General features: G+C 56.1%; 1 protein-coding gene across 2 annotated transcripts in view; it reads left to right on the forward strand.

The window, feature by feature from the left end:
• Window positions 1–16,794, forward strand: part of Rai1 (retinoic acid induced 1) — a 108,046-nt gene that overhangs the window by 47,046 nt on the left and 44,206 nt on the right. The window contains exon 1 of one of the 2 annotated variants that reach the window (XM_026408686.2): window positions 10,588–10,717. The exons of the other annotated variant lie outside the window; for it this stretch is intronic. The gene's annotated coding sequence lies outside the window, so the exon portion shown is untranslated. Of the gene's footprint in view, window positions 1–10,587; window positions 10,718–16,794 lie in introns of those variants that run through there. 2 annotated transcript variants of the gene reach the window in all.

Below are 16,794 nucleotides of genomic sequence, written 5' to 3' on the forward strand. Positions count from 1 at the left end.
TTTTCTTACTTGAAATTTCAACCTCAATGATCCAGCCTCAGAAATGTGAGGAGGTAGAGACCCTGCCCCTGGTGGGGAATGTCCCCTCCCCTGCTCCCAGAAGGAGGGAGGCAGTGTCTTGGCCTCTCTTCCCGGGGACAGGTGGCTTCCTGTGTCCTAGACGTGGGTGATGGGGTACATTGTCCAGGCCCTGTGGCTCAGGGCAATGGGGGCAGGGGACTCTCAGGGGGGCTCAGAAGAGTTGTCCTTCCATCCCTGACAGTTTGGAGGAAGGTGGGGAGGAAGGACCTGGGGCAGGTGTGGAAACGAGGGCAGCTGGGGTGTGGGGGGACTGAGCTGGGGTAGCAGGAGGAAGTGGGGTCCCGGGAGAACCGCTCCCTCCTCTCCATCTGGTGGGGACCTGGAGGGTGGCTGGCATGGGGTGAGGGGCTGTGACTCAGGCAGAGTGTGATGATGGCTGATGGCTGCAGGCCCAGTTCCTGGTTCAGCGCTGGGTGAGGCGGCTGGCCGGGTGGGCTGGGCCAGGCTGGGGGGGCAGCGGAAGAGCCTGTTTTCCCGGCTGGCTGCGGTTGGGCTGGGCGGAGCATCCGGGCTGGGTGCTGGGTCACCCCCCCAACACACACACACACACACACACACACACACACACACACACACACTCACCACACTGGGTCACCACACATGTACTCTGTCCCTCTCCTCCTCGCTCACCACCTGGGTGGTCTCTGCCGCCCCACCGAGCCCTGCCTGGCCTGTCTGCAGGAGAAGGGGGGTGCAGAGGACTCCTGAGGACCAGAGGGGAGCAGGGAGAAGCCGTGGACTTCAGCCTGCCTCTCCTTGAGCTTCCGAAGGGTGACTCCGTGGTGCCGAGACGGCCAGCCTCGGATCACGTTTGTCCAGACACAGACAGACCCAGCCCCGGGCCAGGGAACTCCGTGCCGGAACCTGGGTTCCCAGGGCTCGTGGGAATCCGGAGAAGCTGCTGTGGGCCTCTGGGTCTCAGTCTTCTGCTTGGTGGGAATTGTTGGAACCCCACGGAAAAGGGCTCAGCTGTGGTTGTGAACCCACATGCCCTGGGCAGCCCAGCACCCTGCACACAGGAGGCACTTGGGGAAGGGCAGGAGCAGTCATCAGGGCGATTTCTGAAATGGCATTTTCCTGGCATCCAGGAAATACCTGTTGACAGGAGCACCCTGCTCAGACTCTTGAGGGGGGGTGAGGGGGAAGCAGGAAGATGGAGGCAAAGGGAGTAAAAACTGGGAGTGGGGAGAAGCAGGAGGCAGCCACCTTTCCACACACGTGGGCTCACACACACACACACACACACACACACACACACACACACACACACACACACGGGTGGCCACGGATCCTCTGAATGCTCTCTGAAGGATGCAAGCTCAAATAGGCCCTGTGGCGGCAGCTCCGCGGACTCCTGGCTACACATTCACGGCTTGTGGTGGTTGGGGATGTGTGGCTCTAGTTGCCCTCCAAGTGGGAGTCGGGGGACAGAAGTGGCTGGACAGGGCAGGGAACATCAGCCCCCCAGGATTTGGTGCAGTTGAAAATGTCCTGTCCTCTTTGCACTCTTTGACCCTGAGTGGGAGGAGGAGGGCACGGAGAGGGGATGTAGGGACAGGTGGGTGATGAGGCAGGGAGTTAGTTCTAGGGCCAGGAAGGCCTGCCAGACTGGAGATGCTCTGTTCTGTCCAAGCTCTAGATCCCCCATCCCCACCGCACACCCCACACCTGTCCCTTCCCCTGGCCTCTGCCATACCCTGCCTCCACTTTCCTGGGGATTGTGAAACTGTAGGCTTCCCTGCGTCGTGGCCAGGCTGGGGGTCTAGATCTGTTGGGGATGACCTGAGGCCGCCTGGGGTGGGTCTCAGGCGCCAGCTCAGCCAGCCAGTCTGCTGCTGGGGCTGACCTTATCACCTTGGGCACAGACAGGGCAGTAGCTGCCTGCCCCCCCCCCCCACACACACACATACACACAGCCACCCTCTGAGCTGACATGACTCACCGGCGCAGGCCACTCCCTCTCCCCACTGGGGAGGAGGGTGGGAAGCCTCCAGATGCTGCTGCCTTCCACCCCCCCCCCCCAGGAGAATCACAGGCCAGACTGAACTCCCGCTGAAGGGGACAACCAGGGATCAGACATCAGCGTCCCAGGTGGTGGGGGCTGCTCACCGAAACAGGCCAGTCCCCGTGCCTCAGGTGCTGGGCTTGGTGACCATCGAGAGCCTTGGGAGGCCCTGGGGACCCCCACATTCCAGGGAGGGAGAAGGAACTGTGTGGCATTGTGTTGACCAAAATGCAACCTTTAGGGCTCCTCCCTGCCCCACACTGTTCCCATGATCCAGGTCCCCTTCTAGGGGGACCCCAGCCAGCTAGGGATGGGTGGCCAGTTCTTCCTGTCATCCAAAGAACCCTCAGCACGGCCACTGGGGTCCTCAGGTCCCGGGTGTACCTCTTGGAAATAACCACCCTGACGCAGCTGGGATCCCCACCCCTCCTGTGGCTCCCACTCTGATAGAAATCTGGTTTGTCCCCTCCAAGCCCTGTAGATGACCAGGCGGGTGAAAGAATTGACACTTGCGCCAGAGCTCTCTGCAGGTACAGGCCCTTCCCATCTGGTCACCCTGTGTGTGAGGCAGGAAAACTGGGCTGAGAGAGTGGAAGAATCTGCCCCAGGCCACATAGCGGTGGTGGTCCGAGGCCCTGGTTGGGATTTGAACCTGGTCTCGGCGCAAAGCCCTGTTGGCCACACCTCCCCAGAACTCAGCTCCAGGATCAGATGCCTAGTGGGACAATGCGATGATTTTTTTTTGTGTGTGTGTGTGTGTGTTTATCTCTGACCCCCACCCTGTTGCCCACCCGTGTAGCAGCCTCTCCCACCCCCAGATCCTGTCTTGGTTTCCTCCAGAACAAAGCAGCCTCTGCTAGACATGCCAAAGCAGAGCTTTCAATGAGAGCAGGTGAAAGAAACCCAATCTTGCCTTTTGTTACTTTAAGGAGGGAGTGAAGGGAATGGATTTGCCCTTGAACAGGGAAGGGGGAGGCCAGGGGTGGGGGGGTGGGGGGGGCCACGTGGAGGGAGGACAGGGGCCCGAGGTACCTGAGCTGATACCTGCCTCCCACCCCATCCGAGCCTCAGGATAGGGACACCATTTTAGTATGCAGCACAACACATGCACACACACGCACGCGCGCGCACACACACGTTCACATGCATACACCCATATCACCCCCCACCCTCCCAGGTCCCCTTTAAACCATGCATGTAGCATCTGACCAGCAGGGGCGGGGTGGGGGGAGAAAAGAAAAAAGAACGAGAAAAGGAAAGAGGGAAAAAAAAAGAGATTAGTGGGGAGAAAATCGGATTCTGGAGTTACCTTAGTTACCAGCTCCTAATGACTCGCGGGGCGGGCTCAGCCACCTTCCTGAGCAAGAGGACCCTCCCTCCCGGGCCCCTCCATCACCCCATTAATAAGACGGGGCCCTTGTTCATGAGTTCTGCAGCAGAAAGGGAAGAATCAAGGACTTTTCAATAAGAGAGAACTCCCTGGGTGGTTTTGAATAGTTGCTTTTTGTGTAAGCGGTGAGGGACACGTCCTCGTCCTCGGCTCTGTGCCCTGGCCGCCTCCCTCCACCGGCTCCGTCTGGAACCGCCTGCTCCCGGGTCTCCACACGGATGAGCTTGTATCTCCGGGAGCTCAGTCTTTTATTGTTCTTGCCCTTCCCCTCCTGACACCCGCAGCTTAGCGGAGGCCACAGGCAGTGTTTGCATCTCCAGCGAAGCCAGAGGATCCCCGAGGTCATTTTAAAAGGGCTTAAAAAACCGGGTGCTCTGCGTGAAGGAGACAAAAGCACCGCTCCCACATCCGGGGTGCTGGGCCTGGTGACCAAGGCCAAGCTCATGGCCATGGCTTCAGTGCCAGTGGAAGGGGGGGATGAATGGAGGCGACGCTGGCCCAGGTGGAAAATGAGGCAGATGCGTAAATCCGTTTTATCAGACACCGCATATCTTAGGAAAGCACATTTCAGCTCTTTTGGCTGTTGGCAAAGCTGGTCGTACCCTTAAATTTTCTAATAAAAAGGAATTACATTTGCAGCAAAGGCAGTCACCAGCCTCATGTCACTTGTGTCTTGTGCAAACCATAATTCCTGTCTTGGGTGCCTACCAGCTCTGGGGTGGGAAGAAGGTAGGTCCTGTAGCCACAGGTGATCTGTAGTGGGGGGAGGCCAAGGGGAGGGACATGGAGGCATTCAGAAGATACCAGGCGGTGCCACGTGGCTTTGCCCTGCGCTCCTCACTCTGGCCCATCCACCCTCCAGCACAACAGCAAGCCATGCTTCTAGGTGTACCACAGAGACTGGACTCACAGAGGCCCCCCCGAGGCTCACAACAGACACTCAATAAATATTTGTGGAATGAATGAATGGATTCTTCTTGCCGAGGCCTGGGGTAGCTGGAAGGTTGCTCAGAGGGTGGGATCTTGGTTGAATGAATAAATGGATGCTCTCCAGACTCTGAAAACACCAATCTGGAAGGACTTACCAACCCCGTGCCCCCCCCCCCCGGGCCCTGGAATTGAATTCACTGGAAACTGCCCCAAATCATATCAGACTCTTTGTATTTTTATTTTTTTTTTAAGTCATGCATTCTTTGTTTAAAAAAGAAAAGGGAACACAGAAGCATGTGAGGTCAGAAGTTCATGCAGCTCCACGCCTGATGTCCCTCCAGAGTCAAGGTTGAGGGCCTGTCTTTTCGCTCTGCCTCCAGGTATCGGGAATCCTCTTCATTTCTCACCTGGTTTGGGGTTTGATTCCTTGCGCCCCTTTCACACTGATGACAGTCTCAGTCATTCCCCAGTTGTCTGTGGGAGTGTCCCAGAGGTAGCCAGACCTCTGAGAGCTGCAGAGGGGCCCTGCCTTTTGTTTTGTTTTGTTTTGTTTTTGCTATTACAAATACATTCCAGTTCCCAGTTTTAAACAAAATCATGTAGGCAGATCACTTCAAGTGAGCACTTAAAAAACATAGCCTTTGTGATTGGAGAGGAATCTACCCACTTCCACGCTCAGGTCCAAGTCCTGAACACACCTTGTACTCTACAGCGTGTCAGGTCCCCCAAGGGTACAGGACCACGGTGTTCTGGAAGGGTGAACTGAGATCCAGTATCTAGGAGCTCAACTGTCCCCCTCCCTCCCAGGAGATCACTGTTAGCACACAGGCTCCATCAGAGCATAGAGTGCGGCAGGTCTCACACACAAGTGTTTTCTCTGGGGCTGCCTTTTGACCTCAGTGGGAGGCAGCCCCCCTCCTCCCCCATGCTCCAGGCTGGTCTGGTCTGGTCTGGGAAGCTGCCTGCAGAAATGTGTCCCGGACACAGCTCCTTTCTTGGGGCCTGCTGAATCTCAAGTCAGGGTGGGGGGTGGCCCAGGAATCTGAATCAGGTACCAGCCCAAGTGGGAATCAGCACAGGGCAGAATAGAGCCAGGGACATTTTAGGCTGGGTGAGGCCTGGTCTGCTCTGCAGTCTCCTGGCTGGGTGGAGGGAGAGTAGACCGGCTCAGGGCAGGGAGAAATGGGGAAGGGGAGACCAGCAAGGGTGCTGTCTCCTTGGAAATAGCATTCCAGTTTGGATAACCCCCCCTCTCCCAACTGTGGCTTCTGCACAGTTCTGGGCATATTGTAAACGCTTAAGAGACCGTATGCAGGCCTGAGGGATGATCAGTGGCATCTGGGGACACTGGAGAAGGCACAGGTTTGGAACACACTTGACTTTGGGGTTCCTGTGGGATTTCTAAGATCACCCTACTTTGTCTTACATCCAGCATGGTTGGAGAAGATTCAGGGGCCATCAAATAGCATGGGATTCTGGTTTCCCTAGGGTGCTATTGCTGTCCCATCTGCCCTAGGTAGCTCTTGGAGGCTCAGCCTCTATTTGCTGTTCTATAAAGTGGACCCAACCATGGGAGCACCTTCAGGGTGGCTGTGAGAGTTAGCCATCAGAGCAGATAGGGCCTTGCTCAGATCTAGTTCCTGGGGGCCATTTTCAGGGGGCAATCTTGGTATGGTTTTCATTTTTTTTAAATTTACACAATAAAAGGTAGTTATATATTAAAAAGGGAAAAAACTATATAGAGAGGACATACATATAAGTCCCTCTCTAGGCTTCCCTGGAGGTCATTTCTTTACTAGAGTTTAAGGTGAGTCTTCGGATTTTTGTGTATGTGTATTTACTGATATTTGAATCTCTATGGAGCACCTACTGTGTGCTGAACCTTGAGAATTTAGAAATGCATTAACCTGATTTCTGCCTGAAAGGGTCGCTTACAGTCCCATTAGGGAGACACCCCCCCTACACTGATCAATTACCCTTGGATGGGGAGCCGGCCTAAGGTGGAGGAGGTACACAAAGGGGCAGAGTAGGCGTAGGGAAGGGACCAGAAATGGCTTTAATGAGCCAATGGGAAGCATCCAGAGGAATGGAAGTGTTTGGGACTCCCCAGGATCAGCCACTGTAGGCAGCCCCCCCAGTTTTGTTCTGCAGGTGGCGGAGCTGGGAAGTGGCTCGTCTCTGCAGCAGGGCGAGCGAGGGCACCTAGGCGGCGTCCAGGGCGGATGGGAGCGGGCACCGGATCGAGGCCCGGCGACAGGAGACGTGGCCGCAGGAAGGGGGCGGGCTCGGGCCTGGGAGGGGAGCCGCGCTCGGCGGTGATTGGCGCGGGCGGGGGGGGGGCGGAGCCCGGCGACCCCTGGGGACAGGGACCCATGCGTAGTGTCGGACTTGACCCGGAGAGCCCAGGAGTGACCGACCGACCGCGGGGAGGCGTCACTCAGGGCTTCCAGCCGGGGGAGACCCTGCCCTCCGGGGCCGCCACCCACCGTGGCCCCCTCCTAGCAGCACCTGTCAGCCCTAGAGCCACCACCGGCCTTTGTGCCGCAGAGTCCTCCTCCAGGGATGCAGCGACCCCCGCGCCTGGCAGAGCCCCTCCGGGGGCGCCACTCTGCCCCCACCCACCACCTCTGGTGTTCAGCTGCTCCCCGGAAAGAAAGACCTTGTCACAAAGGGAGGGAGGGAGGGAGGGAGAAGACGGGCTTCCGCACGCAGCCCATCTGGGAGCCAGCGTTATTCTCCTGATTCAAGAAAACATCTGTTCAGTTCTTTTTTCGAGAGGCGGGCAGAGAATCCGAGGCCCCGGTGCCGGGCAGGAGGGGGAGACTGGGTGCTGAGCCCAGAGCCTGTCCCAAAAGGTGGTTAAGACCAGCCACCACTCCTCCGGGTTCCTCCCTAGACTCCTGCTGGGGGCTCCTGCTACCCCCCCCCACACACACACACACTTTAAGATGTCCCTGACTGTCACTGCCTCCCTTCAAGTATGGGGAGGCTCCTAGGGAAAAAGTCATAGCCTGTCCCAAAGTGCTGTGCGTAATTATGGAGGAACCCTTCCCTTATTTCTCTTTCCCTTTCTCAAAAATGTGCACACACTTCAGTCATGTTTTTGAAAGATATGGCTGCCAAACAAACTGCATTTATTACGTAATGATTAATTCATTGCACCCATTTCTTATTAATCAAAGACATCCATAACTGCCTATCTGAGCTTTGGGTTGGGGGTGGAGAGAGAGCCAACAGGGCCTCCAAGCTGACAGCCTCCCAGCCCAGAGTAGGGGCACTGGTGGATTTGTGTCAATGCCACCTCCTTTAGGATACATGCATAGTACCCCTGAGATTTCTAGAAGAGTCATGGAGACAGCTCCTGGACCCACACACACACATCACTTCCCTAACCCCCCAGGGCTGCCTGGGAAGTTTTATAATCCCTTCCTCTAGCAGCCACTTGGCACTTAGCCTGCTGGCTGACCAGTGCCTTCAGAGGTTGAAGGATGTGGAGGGGGCCAGCCGTCCCCACCCATGAGTGGCAGCCTGGGGAGGAGTCTGGGGCCTGAGCCAAGATCAGGACCACCCCGGGCAGAGCTTGAGGATAAGAAACACCCAAATCTTGGCAAGCTGGTCCTCAGCTGGGACAGGGGGACATTGCAAGATGCTCAACCTCTGGCCTTCAAGGGACAAGGCAGGCTTGTGCTTTTGGCCCTTGGGACAGATGAGAAAGCTGAGGCTGGCCTGTGCCATACATTCCTCTTCATTCCCTCATCTAACACTGTCCATGTGACCAAGCACCAGCAGAATGTCCCTGCCATCAGAATCTTCATGGGCTTGTGTGGACGGGGGTAGGGGTGGGGCAAATGCCCCAATAAGTCATTGTCGCCCATGGGAGGACACTTAGCCCCAAGCAACAGGGCATGGCTGGCTAGGGAAGGCTTCCTGGAGGAGGTGCTACTCCAAGACACTGGGTAGAAATCTTTGGGTGTTTCTTATTTTTTTAATTTCTCGCTGGGGATGGAATCCAGGGCCTTGGGCATGCTAGGCAGGCACTACACCCCCCGTGCAGGCCTGCTTTGTAAATATCTACCCTGTGGACCATGCTCTGCGGGGACTTTTGACGTCTATTGTCATGTTTCCTTACACTAAGAACCATGTGAAGGAGGAGGTAGCTTCAGTGCATTACCAGTGAGTTAAGCTAAGGATCTGAGAGGGGAGGTGGCTTGGCCACCTCCGTGACTCAGTCATGATCCAGGTGGTTCTTTAAAGATGATAGAAAATATGTGGGGGGTGAGAGGTGAGGCTGGCAGACCTGGTAGAAGAAGCGGCGGTTGCCAAGCACGGCTGCAGGGGGCAGCGGCAGTGTGGCCTATTGCACTGTAGTGAACAGCGGCAGGCCCGGGTCATGGAGAGCCTAGAATGCTGTCTGGGAGCAAGGGAGCCGCTGCAGGTGTGTAAGACGAGGGAGTGACGTGTTCCTACTGCAGTTCACTGGGGGGAATCCAGCTCCTGGAGGGATACCCCTCTGCCTGCCTGAGCCCTTTTAAGCACCTGGCAACAAGCATACCTCCCATATCGGACACATCTGTGCCTGCTCTGAAGATGGCAGCGAGGCTAGCATCAAGCTTCAGGAAGATGCACAACACATCAGCCCACAGGGGCTTCCTGGACCTCCCCTTCCTCCCTCCCTCCCTTCCTCCCTGCCAGGGCCTATCTCTACTGTCCCTGTCCAGAAAGAGGCTGAATGGAGGCCAGCATCTGCCCGTCAGCACAGAGTTCCCGCTCTTAGCACCAGCTCGCCCAAGCCGCCTCCAGGGACAGTCCTGCCCGCCTCCCCTGAGAGCCAGTGCTTCCGAGGGCTGCTGCCTAATAGCTCTTCCGGCTGGAGAGGATCCTTGATATTTACCCTGCGTGGCAGCAGCCCTAATAGCAGCAGCTCTCCCTCCCCGCTCCTGCCTCCTGAGCCCCGGAGACAGCACTGCTCACCTCCAGAGCTGACATCCTCCCTGCAATGCCCAGGCATTGGTCACCACAGGAGTGAGTGAGCATCCATTCAGGAGCACTGTGCTTGCAGCGTGTGGTGTCTTCTCTGAGATCCAGAGATGCCCTGGAAGAGGCTGTTATTGGCATCGTTCCCATTTTAAAGATAAGGTGACTGAGGCCCCCCAGAAAGGGGCCAGGATGGATATAGACCGCTCTGGCCTCATCTTAACCCCCTTTTGTTCCAGGAAGTGGATGATGTTCCCTCCTACTTTTACATCTGCTGGTCTCTGCCTAGATGTCTCTCTTCCTTTCATTTCTCTCTTGTCCTTAGATCTCTTCTTGGGGCGCCTTTCTGTCCCATGCCCATATTTACTAAGGCTGGCCAATGGCCTTTCCCTTTCCTTTTTTTTTTTTTTTTTTGGTTATGCTAGGCACTGAACCCAGGGCCTTGAATATGCTAGTCAAGTGCTCTACCACTGAGCTACACACCCCCAGCCTCACCACCACCTTTTATTGCCCCTCTCTGTATCCCTGGCCGCCTTTGAAGGGCATGCAGCTTCTACAAGGCTTCTGCACATGCTTGTTGAAGGAATGAATAAAAGAAGGGGTGAGGGAACGTTGGTACTACTGAGGGTAGTGCCTAGCTGCAGTAACAAACAGACCCCGATATTTCTAGATGTTTATTCTTCCCATGTCAGGTTGACAAGTGCTTCTGGTTGGTGGAAAGTTTGTTCCTTGGTCCCATTGTGCGGGGGGGGGGGGGGGGGGGGGGCGTCCTGCTCCCATTCACATTCTACTGGTCGGAGTTCAGTCATGTGATTATGTCCAACTGCAAAGGAGGTTGGGAAATGTAGTCCAGCCATGCTCTAAGGTGTGGTCTTAATTTCTTTTCTTTTTTCCTGTTTGGTACTGAGGATTGAATCCAGGGGCACTTTGCCACAGAGTTACAGCCTCAGTCTTTTTTTTTTTTTTTTTTTTTTTTTTTTTTTTTTTGAGACAGGGTCTTGCTAAGTTGCCCAAGCAGGCCTTGAACTTAGGATCTTCCTGCCTCAGAGTCCTGAGTCACTGAGATCACAGGCATGGGCCACCACACCCAGCAACTGTCAATCTTTCTGATCACTAGAGCCAGGTCCTACCGCCATGCCTGTTCTAAGCAGTTTGCTCACAACAGCCCGGCAAGGCACTATTATTAGCCGCGTTAACAAATAAGGAAGCCAATGGCCAGTGAGGGACACAGTAGATTCTGGAAATGCAACACTGGTGCCTGGACATGCTTCAACCAAAGGCTGAGACCCTCAGCCCTGACTCTCTGCACAAAACATTATGGACATTTGAAGAGGCAGGTGAGTGTCCAGAAAAAAATGACCTATATGTGGGCTTAGCTGAAGTCACAGACTTCCTTGGCCCTGGCTCGTATCTGGGTTTTGCTTGCTAGAAGCCGGGGGTAGTAGAGTCCATCTCTCTGAGGGCCTGGCCCAGGGCTCAGCACTCTCCATCATTTCGGCTGTCCATTTTTGGAGGGCCTCTGTTCTCTTTCCATCCATGACACAGGGAGAAGAAGAGCATGCATATAGAGACAAAAACAGTAGCTGTCAACTGCCAGTTTTGTCTTTCTGGCCCCTAATGATTGACTATTGCTCTCCTGTTGGCCTTTCTGCTACTTAACAGCTGCCCCCTGCAAGAGAGCAGGAACGTGGTGTGTGTTCAGGGCTGTAACAGGGTCAGCATGCGGGGAGCTCCGGGAGGGGCGCCCCCACCCAGCCAGGTAGCTCAGGCTTCCCAGGGAGGCCATATCTGAGTGGCCTTTGCAGGTTCCGATGGGAGTCTGTCAGATCCAGGGCGTGCCTGCCAGAGGGGAGGGCTGTGCTGAGGCTGAGAGCCAGCTTCCCAGCTCTGGTCTCTGCCTCAGCCCCCAGAGACAGGTCATTGCCTTGGCAGGTGACCCAGGTCTGAGGTCCTTCTGACCCATTCAGGATCGGCTCAGCTTACTTGGTTCATCTCAGCTCAAACTGGTAGAGTAGGGAGGAGCCATGGGAAAAAGAGGAGGAAAGAGAAGTTTGGAGAAGTGTCAAACAGGGACTGGAGCTGAGCACCTGCTGGGACAAGCCCCAGAGAGACCCATTTCTTTTTGGCGAGTCACTTCAGACCTCTCTTCCCTTGAGGACCAAGCTCCTCCCACAGATAGCCACATAGCTAATTCTCTGTTCCCAACACCCTGTGCCGTTGACTGACTTATATTTTTTGCTTATCGTCTGCCCCCTTTCCTCACATATTTCCCCATCTTCCTCCATAGAAGCCACAACGAGAGCAGGATTTTTTTTTTTTTGGTCTTATTAAATGACAGAGCTCTAGTCCCTGAACACAGTAGGTGCTCAATTAACGTTAAAGTAATTGAGTGAATTCAGCCCCTGGCAAAGTGTGACCCCATTTCACAGAGGAGGGAGAGGAGGCCGAGGACCTTGCAGCCACGTGGTGGAGTAAGGATAGCCTCGCATCCCCGCAGGAGCCTCGCATCCCCGCCTTCCCCGCGGGTGGGTCCTTGGCTGAGAGCTGGGCGGTGCCAGGGCGCAGGTAGCCATGGTTACAGTGCTGGTGATGTATTGTATTTCCTGCCTTTTGTGCTTACCCAGGCTGGGGATGTGGCTCAGTGCCCCAACACCCCCAGCCGGGGCCGCCGCTCCTGATTGGTAGTCACTCTGCGGAGGGGCGGGGCGAGGTGAGCTGTGGAGTGGGCGTGGTTAACTCGTGTGGGCGGGTCACCAGGGTGGGGCTGATCGCCTACTGGTGCGCAGCTGGTGATTCATGAGGGCGGGCGCGGCTGGAAAGGGGCGGGGCTTCCAGAACAACCTCCCCAGGAGCCTGATTGACCGGGCAAATGCTTCTTGATGGTCATCCCCCAACAAAAAGGATGCTTCACTCCCTGGGGATTCCTCTCTTCGTTGTTTCTCTTTTGCCCCTCAGAGTCTGAGCCCCTGGACTTCATTCTGGCCCTTATTGGTTGGCCCCTGCCAGTCTGTCCCCAGGATCCAGGCTAGCTTCTCCCTCCCCTTCCTACCACAGGGCCTTTGTATGCCCTTCTCTGTTCCTGGACACTTTGGAAGGGGTACCAGGGATTGAACTCGGGGGCACTCGACCACTGAGTCACATCCCCAGCCTTATGTTGTATTTTATTTAGAGGCAGGATCTCACTGAATTGCTTAGTTCCTCACTTTTGCTGAGGCTGGCTTTGAACTCTCCATCCTCCTGCTTCAGCCTCCCAAGCCGCCGGGATTACAGTCGTGTGACACTGTGCCTGGCATGTACCTGAACACTTTTTTTTTTTTTTTAAGTCCTTTTTCCTAAGCCCTCCTCAGGAAGCCCTCCGTATAGACCACCTACCCTCCTCTCCTTAGCACTTGTCTCTGGTTTATCTGTGTCTTTCTGTGCATCCTCTTCCCCAACCAGACTGAGCATTACCGGGGCACCACCTGTCCGTGGGCCTGCACACAGTAGGTGCTTAATTCATATTGTTGAATGCATCCATTCATTCATCTGGCTACCCCACAGCTTCTTTGGTAGACCCCAAGCTGGGCACTGGGACCTGGAAGGAAGGGAGACAGATGTGCTTTCACATCCAGACACAGCCAGGCTTGTCTTCATGGCCGGGGAATGGGCTGAGTGTCTGGCCTGCACCCCAGGCCAGATGAGCCTGGTTTGGTGTGTGTCCTTGGTGAATAGTCCACTGTACTGGCCAGAGGAGGAGCCTAGCGGGCTGGCCCTGCCCCAAGAGGAAGGCATGGTCACAGAAACAGGCTGGAGAGACCTGCAGTGAGGACCATTCAGCACCAGTTGGGGCCAGACTTGAGGTCCGGTGTCTTTATAGAACATTCTCTTCTGCCTCGTTCTGGCTGGATGGTGTCGGGGAGGCGAGAGAGCACCAGTCAATGCTGGTGGTATGCCCACGACCCTCCAGGGAACACAGTCACAAAATGGGTTGTAGAGCTACACATGGACACCCCTTTGGGGGTTTTAATGGGCTCTGGGGTATATGCACACCCTCAAAAGAACAGTAAAAGTGCAACATACAGTAAAGCTAGTGTAAGAATGTAGAGCGAAGCTGGTGTATTTAACCAATGAGATTAGAGGTTTGTGATCTTAGCAAGCATTATGAACAACCTTGGAGTGTGTGCTGGGACAGATTCCTGAGCTCAGCCATCCCCCAAATAATCAATCTTAAAGGCGAGGCTCACAAATCTGCCTTTTTTCAACCTGCCTGTGTGGCTTTTTTTATATATATTTTTTTTAGTTGTAGATGGACATGATTTTTTTTATTTATATTTATGTGGTGCTGAGGATGGAACCCAGTGCCTCACATGTGGGAGGCGGGTGCTCTACCAATGAGCCCCAGCCCTAGCCCCTGTGTGGTTTTGATACTCTTTTTTTTTTCTTTTTGGTACTGGGGATTGGACCCAGGGGTGCTTAACCACTGAGCCACATCTCCAGCCTCTTTTTATAATTTATCAGAGACAGGGTCTTGCTGAGTTGCTGAGGCTGACTTTGAACTCTCGATCCTCCTGCCTCAGCCTCTTGAGTCTCTGGAATTACAGGCGTGGGCCGCCACGCCTGGGTTGATACTCTGATTCTTAAGTCTACCATCTGAAGAATGAAATGACAGGTTTTTGTGTCCCTCAGTATGTTCACGCCTTCTCCAGGCTCCAGCAAGTCCCCTCTACTACTCTTCATCCCAGACTCTAGGTCCAAAATCAAGTCCACACTGGAGCAACTGGACACTCTGGAAGTTGGAAAAAGGTCCCAATCCTTTTCGGAAACACGGTGTTTGTGCCCACCCACCTGGATTTTGCTTTTGATCTCAGGAAATTCTCACACCTGGGCTGGGTGGTCCGAAAAGCAGGGCTGACCTATCCATGCTGACCTGAATCTAGGGCTAAAGAGTCTGGCTGTACAGGTTGTACACTGCACAAGTGTTTCTGGCAGAAATCCAGCCACTGACCACGCTATCTGTGCAGGTTGGTACCTGGGGTGTCCTTTTCTGTTTTGTACAAAGGCATCATGTGGCACCTCCCCACCTGCCTCATGACAACTCCGGTTAGTGGCATTGATGATGTTCCAGAAATTATGCGCATGCCAGGGCGGAGCTGGCCTTCTGTAAAGTCTGTTATTAAAGCTATAAAGACTGACCTGGCCGCCCTTGCTCACTGATGTTTGGCTGCCAGGGCTCCTAGGGCCCAGGACTTTGATGAGATAGTGGTTGGGGGACTGTCCTGAAAGAAAGCTGAGGCTCTGAGTGGGCGAGAGATGTGGAGTGGAGAAGGACCCCCTGTCCAGGGAGAGCTGATGGACAGAGGTTTGGGCGTAGGACAAAGAGGAGGCTGAGGAGGCGGAGAGGAAGCAGTCCCCATAACACTCACCTCATGCGGTTGGCCAGTGTCGGCCACCTCCTCTTGGAAGCCTTCCTGAACTTGGGGCTGATTAGAGGTCTTCTGGCCTCATATCCTGGGCCTCCTGTCACAGCCCGTTTGTGCACTGCACCCCAAGAGTCTGGCCGCACCCCAGCCCTGGACTGTGGGTCCTCAGACAGGGTCCAGCACACAGTCAGTGTAGAACGCAGCTTGGCTGAATGGACGGTAAGTGGCCGGCTGAGGGGGCTCCAGGCTTCTAACAGCTTTGCTTGGGGTGAGGACAGGGCTGGGGCAGAGAAGAGGGGCTCAGAAGGACTCCAGGAGAGCCCTGGGCACTGGCATCTTGCTGGGGAGAGATGGCATTTCCTGTTTGCCAAGACCGCAGCGGCCACCCTCCATGACCTGTCCCAGCTCGGCCTGATTGGAGGGCAGCAGGGCCTGGAGAGAGGCACCGGAGCAGGGCAGGGGTGGCAGAGCTGGACAGAGACCTCCACACTGAGGTGTCCTTCCACCGGACACCCAGCCCCCCGGGGGAGCTGTGTCCTTCCCACCTGTAGGCTGGACGCTGCCTCCTTAGGGACCCCTTTGAGCTTTGAGGGCCCTGAAATCACCCAAGACCCCCGGGAGGCCGTTTCCTGGTGACCATCGGTCAGGGTCCCTGAGCCAGAAGAGGGGGAGCCCCCAGCCCCCTCCCTGATCAAGGACAGGGATCGCAGATCAAGGACAGCTTCTCTCCTGGCAGCCAGCACCCCCTCGGGACACACGTGCTGCATGGCCCCCCGCCTTGTGTCCTGCAGGGCTGGGTGGCTCTCCTGGTCATCAGTTGAGCAAAAAGTTCTTCACCGCTGACCTGGGACCAGCGCAGCCCTCGATGCACACCCAGTCCTGTCCTGAGTTCCAGGCACTGCAGAGAGCCAGACAGCCTCCCTGGTGGCTTGAGGTCACTTGAAATCCAGGGTCACTTGGGTCTGTTTGCCCCAGCTCCTCGGGGGCCCAAGGTCTGGAGCCTGGAAGTTGGAAACTTACGCACCCCTCACTGGGCCTGGCAGCGGGTGTCCAGGATGCCTGGCCACAGCATGAATGAATGAGTGACCGGTTCATGGGAATCAACGGTGACCTGATCAGGGAGGTGGGAGGGGAGGGGAGGGGGCGAGCCGCGACAGCGCCTGTCCCTCTGCCGCCCCCGCTGCCCCACCTCTGCCCTCTTGGGAGGGCCACACAGAGCGCACTCGCACAGGCTTGGGTCCCTTCAGCCTCCACGATGCCTCCTGAGTGTCCTGTGTGCCAGGCTGTCCTTGATGCTCAGGGCATGGCAGGAGCAAATGGACAAATGTCCTTCCATGTGTGACGCCGATGCTTGCGTGGGAGGTCCCCCACAAAAGCCAACCAGTGGCCAGTACTAAGGTGGGGAGGGGTCTGCGGTGGGGCGGGGTCTGCGGTGGGGCGGGGTCTATGGTGGGGCGGGGTCTGCTGTGGGGCGGGTCTGCGGTGGGGCGGGGTCTGCGGTGGGGCGGGGTCTGCGGTGGGGCGGGGTCTGCGGTGGGGCGGGGTAGAGTTGGCCCAGCAGGAGGTGTTGCCCCTGTCTTCTCCCCTCTGCAGTGGGGTGAAGGGCTCCCCCTAAGCACGGCACTCTGCTCATAACTTGCCATGAGTAGCAACGTACCCACAGGCCGTCAGCTTATGGGTCCCCTTTTTGAAGGCCCACAGGGTGTCCGTCATGGGCTGGCGTGCATGCACCTGGCTGTGCTGAGCACTGGGCCCTGTGTGCACCTCAGCCCCTTGGGCCAGGCCTGCCACCTCGGATGGGCAGAGGAGCGAAGGGAGGTCCAGGGAGAGGCCAGGGGTCCTCTAGGCTTGGAGAAGGGGTCAGGAGAGCTCCTAGACTGAGCATAAAGCAAGGGCTCCCCATTTGTAGGTGTGGAGAATGTGGAGCTGAGGGGGCCAGGCTGGGTGTCGGGGTCCCTGTCCCACGCCTGTTCTCTGGTCCAAAGAGCTCCCAGGGCTGCCGAGGTGGGAAGGGT

This window comes from Urocitellus parryii, chromosome 7 (genome assembly GCF_045843805.1).
Source record: "Urocitellus parryii isolate mUroPar1 chromosome 7, mUroPar1.hap1, whole genome shotgun sequence".
In the NCBI taxonomy this organism is placed as follows: domain Eukaryota; kingdom Metazoa; phylum Chordata; class Mammalia; order Rodentia; family Sciuridae; genus Urocitellus; species Urocitellus parryii.